Here is a 6433-nt window from a genome sequence, read left to right as displayed (position 1 = left end):
GAAAAAGCAGAGCAGGGCAACAATTCAGAAAAAAAAGAGAAAACTGAGGAAACCACTACAGAAAATCACCAAATTGAAATGGCAGTCAGAAATACAAATAATGAGATACAGTAGAAATATAGAACAACCAGAAAACAAGAGATAAAATGGCAGTATTCACCCTCATATATCAATAAACATTATAAAAGTAAATGGATTGAATTATCCAATCAAAAGACACAGAGTGGCTGGATGGATTAAAAAACAAGACTCAACAACATGATGCCTCCAGGTAATATATCTCAGCTGGAAAGAAACATAGGCTAGAAAGGAAAGGATAGAAGACAACACTCCAAGCAAATGGCAAACAAAAGAAAGCAGGTGTTGCCATATTTATATCAAGAAAAGCAGATTTCAAGATAAAACAGACAATGAGAGACAAAGAGTGCCAGTAAATAATGATAAAAGGAACTTTCAACCTAGGGGCCATAACACTTATAAATATATATGAACCTAACACAAGAGCATCAAAGTATGTAAAGCAACTATTAATAGACCTAAAGGGAGAAATTTAACAGTAACACAATAATAGCAGGGGATCACAACACCCTGCTTACATCAATGGAGAGATCATCCAGACAGAAATTCAACAAGAAAATACTAGATTTAAATGAAATACTTGATCAGATGAACTTAATATATATATATATAGAACATGTGAAAACAGCAGAATGCACATTCTTCTCATTTACACATGGAACATTCTCAATGATAGACCACATGTTAGAGAAGAAGGCAAGCCTAAATAAATTTCAGATTGAAATCATATCAAGCATCTTTCCCGACCACAATGCTATGAAACTAAAACTGAGTTACAAGAAAAAAGCTGCAAAACTCACAAATGTGTGGAGAATAAACAACATGTTACTGAACAACCATTGGATAATTGAAGAAATCAAAGGAGAATTCAAAAATACCTGGAGACAAATGTAAATGAAAATACAACATGCCAACTCTTATGGGATACAGCAAAAGCAGTACTAAATGGGAAATTTATAACAAAACAGTCCTAACTCAATGTAGAAGAAAATCTCAAATAAGTAATTTAAATTACACCAAATGGAACAAAAATGAAGAACAAACAAAGCCAAAATCAGCAGAAGGAGGGAAATAATAAAAATTAGAGTAGGAATAAATAAAATAGAGACTAAACAAACAATAGAGAAGATCAATGAACCTAAAAGCTTGTTCTTTGAGAAGATAAACAAAATTGACAAACCCTTATCCAGACCCCATAAGAAAAAAAGAGAAGTCTCAAATAAATACAATTAAAAATTAAAGAGGAGAAATTACAATGGATATTGGAGAAATACAGAGGATTATAAGAGATTACTATGAAAAACCATTTGCCAACAAATTGGATTACCTAGAAGAAATGGATAAATTCTTAGACTCATACAACCTCTCAAGACTGAATCAAAAAGAAATAGAGAGTCCGAAGAATAATCACAAATAAAGACACTGAAGCAGTAATGAAAAACCTCCCAAAGAACAAAAGTCTGGGACCAGGTAGCTGCTCTGGAGAATTCTACCAAACTTTCAAAGAAGGTTTAACACCTATCCTTCTCAAACCATTCCAAAAAACTTGATGGAGGCAGAATGCTTCCTAACCCATTCTATGAGGCCAACATTATCATGATACCAAAATAAGACAAAGATAACACTAAGACGGAAAATTATAAGCCAACATTACTGATGAACATAGATACAAATATTTTTAACAAAATATTAGCAAATTGAATACAGCAATACATTAAAAGCATCATACACCATGATCAAGTGGAAGTTATATCAGGGACGCAGAGATGGTTCAACATCTGCAAATCAATCGATGTGATACACTACAATAACAAAATTTAAAAAATCACATGATCCTCTCCATAGATGCAGAGAAAGAATTTGACAAGATCCAACATCCATTTATGATTTTAAAAAGTCTCAATAAAATGGGTATAGAAGGAAATTACCTCAGCTTAATAAAGGCCATATATGACAAACCCACAGCCAACATCAAACTTGATGGTGAGAAACTGAAAGCTATCCCTCTGATAACAGGAACAAGATAAGGGTAACTTCTCTCATCACTCCTATTCAACACAGTACCGGAGTTTGGGGTCAGTGCAATTAGGCAAGAAAAAGAAATAAAAGGTATCCAAATTAGAAAGAAAGAATTAAAACTCTCACTTTTTGCAGATGACATGATTATATATATTTCTATAGAAAACCATAAATAATCCACCAGAAAGCTATTAGAAATAATCAACAACTGCAGCAAAGTTGCAGGGTACAAAATCAACTTACAAAAATCAGTTGCATTTCTATGCACTAATAACGAACTAGCAAAAAGAGAAGTCAAGAATACAATCCCATTTAAATTTACAACCAAAAAGAATAAAATATCTAGGAATGAACTTAATAAGGAGGTGAAAGACCTATACACTGAAAACTATAAGACATTATGGAAAGAAATTGAAGAAGAAATAAAGAAATGGAAATATATTCCACGCTCACAGATTGGAAGACTAACCATAGTTAAAATGCCCACGTTACCTAAATCAATCTGCAGATTCAAAGCAATCACAATCAGAATCCCAATGACATTCTTCATGTAAATAGGACAAATAATCCTAAAATTTGTGTGGAACCACAAAAGACCCTGAATAGCCAAAGCAATCCTCCTGGACAGCCACATGCAAAAGAATAAAAGCAGACCATTATCCAACATCATACACAAAAAAATAACTCAAAATGGATTAAAGACTTGAATGTATACCCTGAATCCATAAAGCTCCCAGAAGAAAATATAAGCAGTAAACTCTGACATTGTTCTTAACAGCATCTTTTCAAATACCATGTCTACTCAGGCAAGGTAAACAAAAGAAAAAAGTAACAAATGGAACTACATCTGACTAAAAAGCTTCTGCAAGGCAAAAGAAAGCCTCAACAAAATAAAAAGACAACCCACGAACTAGGAGAAAATATTTGTAAATCATATATCCTACAAGGGGTTAACTTCCAAAATATATACAACTCAAAAACAAAAAAGACAAACAACCTCATCAAAGACTGGGCAGAGGGGGAGTAACCCAGTGGCACGGCAGTTAAGTTCACACGTTTGCCTTCCACAGTCCAGGTTCCCTGGTTCAGATCCTGTTTGCGGACTATGCACTGCTTGTCAAGCCATGCTGTGGCAGGCATCCTATATAAAGTAGAGGAATATGGGCATGGATGTTAGCTCAGGGCGGGAGGATTGGCAGCAGATGTTAGCTCAGGGCTAATCATCCTAAAAAAAAGCAAAAATGGGCAAAGGGTATGAACAGACATTTTTCCAAAGAATATATACAGATGGCAAATAGGCACACTAAAAGATGTTCCATATCACTAATTACTAGGGAAATGCAAAACATATGTACAATGAGCTATCACCTTAAACCTGTCAGAATGGCTATAATTGAGAAGACAAAACATAACAAGTTTTGGCAAGCATGTGGAGAAAATAGAACCCTCAGACACTGCTGATAGAATTGCAAATCGGTGAAACCCCTAAGGAAAACTGTGGAAATTTCTCAAAAAATTAAAAATAGAAATACTATATAATATGTCTATCCCACTACTGGGTATTTATCCAAATAACTTGAAGTCTACAATACAAAGAGACTTATGCACCCCTATCTTCACTGCAGCATTTTACCCATAGCCAAGACTTGGAAGCAACACAAGGGCCCATCAGCTGATGAATGGATACAGAAGATGTGGTATATATTTACAATGGAATACTACTTAGCCATAAAAAAGACAAAATTATCCAATTTGCAACAAATGGATGGATATTGAGGGGATTACGTTAAGCGAAATAACCCACAGAAAGATGAGCAGGATATAATTTCACTCATGTGCAGAAGATAAACAAACACATGGATAAAGAGAACAAATTAGTTGTTACCAGAGGGGAAAAGGAGTGGAGCAGTGGGTGAAAGTGGTAAAGGGGCACATATGTATGGTGAGGGATAAAAACTAGACTGTTGGTAGTGCTCACGAGGCAGTCTATACAGAAACTGATATATAATAATGGACACCTGAATTTACACAGTGTTATAAACCAATGTGACCTCAATGAAATAAAAAAAAAATCCTAAGCTAATGTTCCTAAGATCTACAGTAACTTTATTACAGTATATTTTTATAAATGTGCTATTTTAATGTTAGTTACTGTTGTTAATATCTTATTGTGCCTAATTTATAAATTAAACTTGATAGATATTTGTGTATGGAAAAAACATTGTGTACGTATCAGGTTTGATACTATCATGGTTTCATCCATCCACTCAGGGTCTTGGAATGTATCCCCCACAAATAAGGGGACTACCATATGCACAGCAATGTACTATACATGCCATTTTGTTACCCAGAATATCTTTGAACAGTGCATTATTGTTTTATTTAAATGTATAGAGTTTGAACTTGATTTTTAATGTCTTCACAAAATTTGACTTTATAGATGTATTGTAATTTTTAACATTTATCGTCAATTAATTTATATTTCAATTGTTTCGTTTTTAAGCTTTATTCACTGGAATACACTTCTGAATAGCTAAATCTTTGTATGCATCCATAATTACTCAATATGTGATTGTATAAAAATGAAGTCTTGTGCACATTCCTCTACTATTTAAATTTGACTAAAAAATTAAGCACATTGGCTTTTTTGGAGATTATCAAGATGATTATAGTTAATTTTTTGAGTTAATGTTTACCTATTTTCAGAGATTAATTCTAATGTGTCATTACAAATATTTATAAAATTTCTGACAAAATAGTACAAAGATATTAAACAAAGATATTCTACTCTTGTGTTCTTCTTCCTCTCTAGTGGCTTATTATGAGTTTTTAGATCCTTTGTCTGCTCTGGTCAGACCAAATAGTTCTCTAGAGGTAAAGTCTCCTGATCCGTGAGCTCCTTCTCAACTATCATGTTTTTGCAGAGTCACTTGGTCACTGACCTCTTGAGGTTTAATTGACTTTATTTCTCATTATGGCAAGATTTTATATGGAACTTTGTGTTGGAGAACACAGGACAATCTCAGATTTTCTGAAAATGCTGTTCTCTTTCTACAGGTAAATGGGAAAGATGGAAAGAAATTTAACCCTGCAATGAGTGGCTTTCGTTTCAGACATGACTTTGTTGTTGGAACTGCTATGAAAATGAGTCATATCCTTAAGTGCGTGAGTGTTATCCTAAAGCAAAGTAGATAGTGTCCAGGATAAGAAATTGAGTGGTACAGAAAAGTAACTCTGAAAAAAGTTTATTCACATATTGGAAAAGGTTAACTGACCTTGGCTTTTAGCTAGAATCGCATTGTGCCTAGGGTAGTGTGAAAGACATTAGAAAAAGTCAAATGGCTTTGTAATATTTTGGATTCAGCTAGGTTGCAATCAATCCCTCTGTTCCCAATGCTGATTAAGTGAATGATTCTCACCCTCTGCCACTTGATAGACAGGCAAGAAAAATGATGAAACACGAAAATGTTTTTTAAAAAAAAGGATAATTTCAGTTTTCTCTCCATTAGCTTTTTAAAAAAGACAAGCATAAACTGATCATCTGTGAAAAGGGAAGCAAATTAGGTACTTTTCAAGTTTACAAGATGGAAAAGGATTTCATAGACATTTCAATAGAAATAACACTTGAAGACCGAAAAATCCAGCTGAATAAATAATTTCCAATGTACAACGTCATTTTAAAATATGACGTGAAAAATAAAAAAAATACGTAAAACTATTAGGAGATTGAACTAATTTTCCTGGTTTTTTTTATGTGGCTTAAAATCAGAGTGTTTTGAATTAATTTTACCTATAAGCTGTAAGTAGGATGAAGAAAGGTTTAGAGAAGGCTAACAAATTAAAATTCTTTTGGATGGAAGGGAGTAAGTGAGAAAGAGATCCTAAGAGAAAAATACAATAGCTATAGAGTTTGTTGAATGCTGCAAACAGAAAGCTAAGGGGTGACAATGTGTTTCATTTCTGTAAAATACAAGGTTATTTGAAAATGATGTAAAACTTTTTATATTTCCCAGTTATAAAAAGTGAAAGTTGAGGTGGTCTTCAATTAGAGGAGGCAGAATTTTTCTTTGGTATAAAGAAAGTTTTGCGAGAATTTGAAGGCGAAAAATGCAGAAAGTTTGAGCAGAGGGAGATGTTAAACTTAGAATATTTTTAAATCGAGGAGGACATTTATATGGGCAAATGACTTAGATTAGTAATTTGTTCAAACCTCACAAGCTGTCTGTAAATCCCTTTCAACTTGATGACTATTATTTGGAACCTCAGTTACCAATATTTCCTTCATCTATAAGGAGGAAATGTTTGGGAATCTGTTTGGAGGATTAATCAATTGTAT

Source organism: Equus przewalskii, chromosome 1, assembly GCF_037783145.1.
Source record: "Equus przewalskii isolate Varuska chromosome 1, EquPr2, whole genome shotgun sequence".
NCBI classification, from domain to species: domain Eukaryota; kingdom Metazoa; phylum Chordata; class Mammalia; order Perissodactyla; family Equidae; genus Equus; species Equus przewalskii.
The sequence above is the reverse complement of the archived record's forward strand: the minus strand, read 5'-3'. Positions refer to the sequence as shown.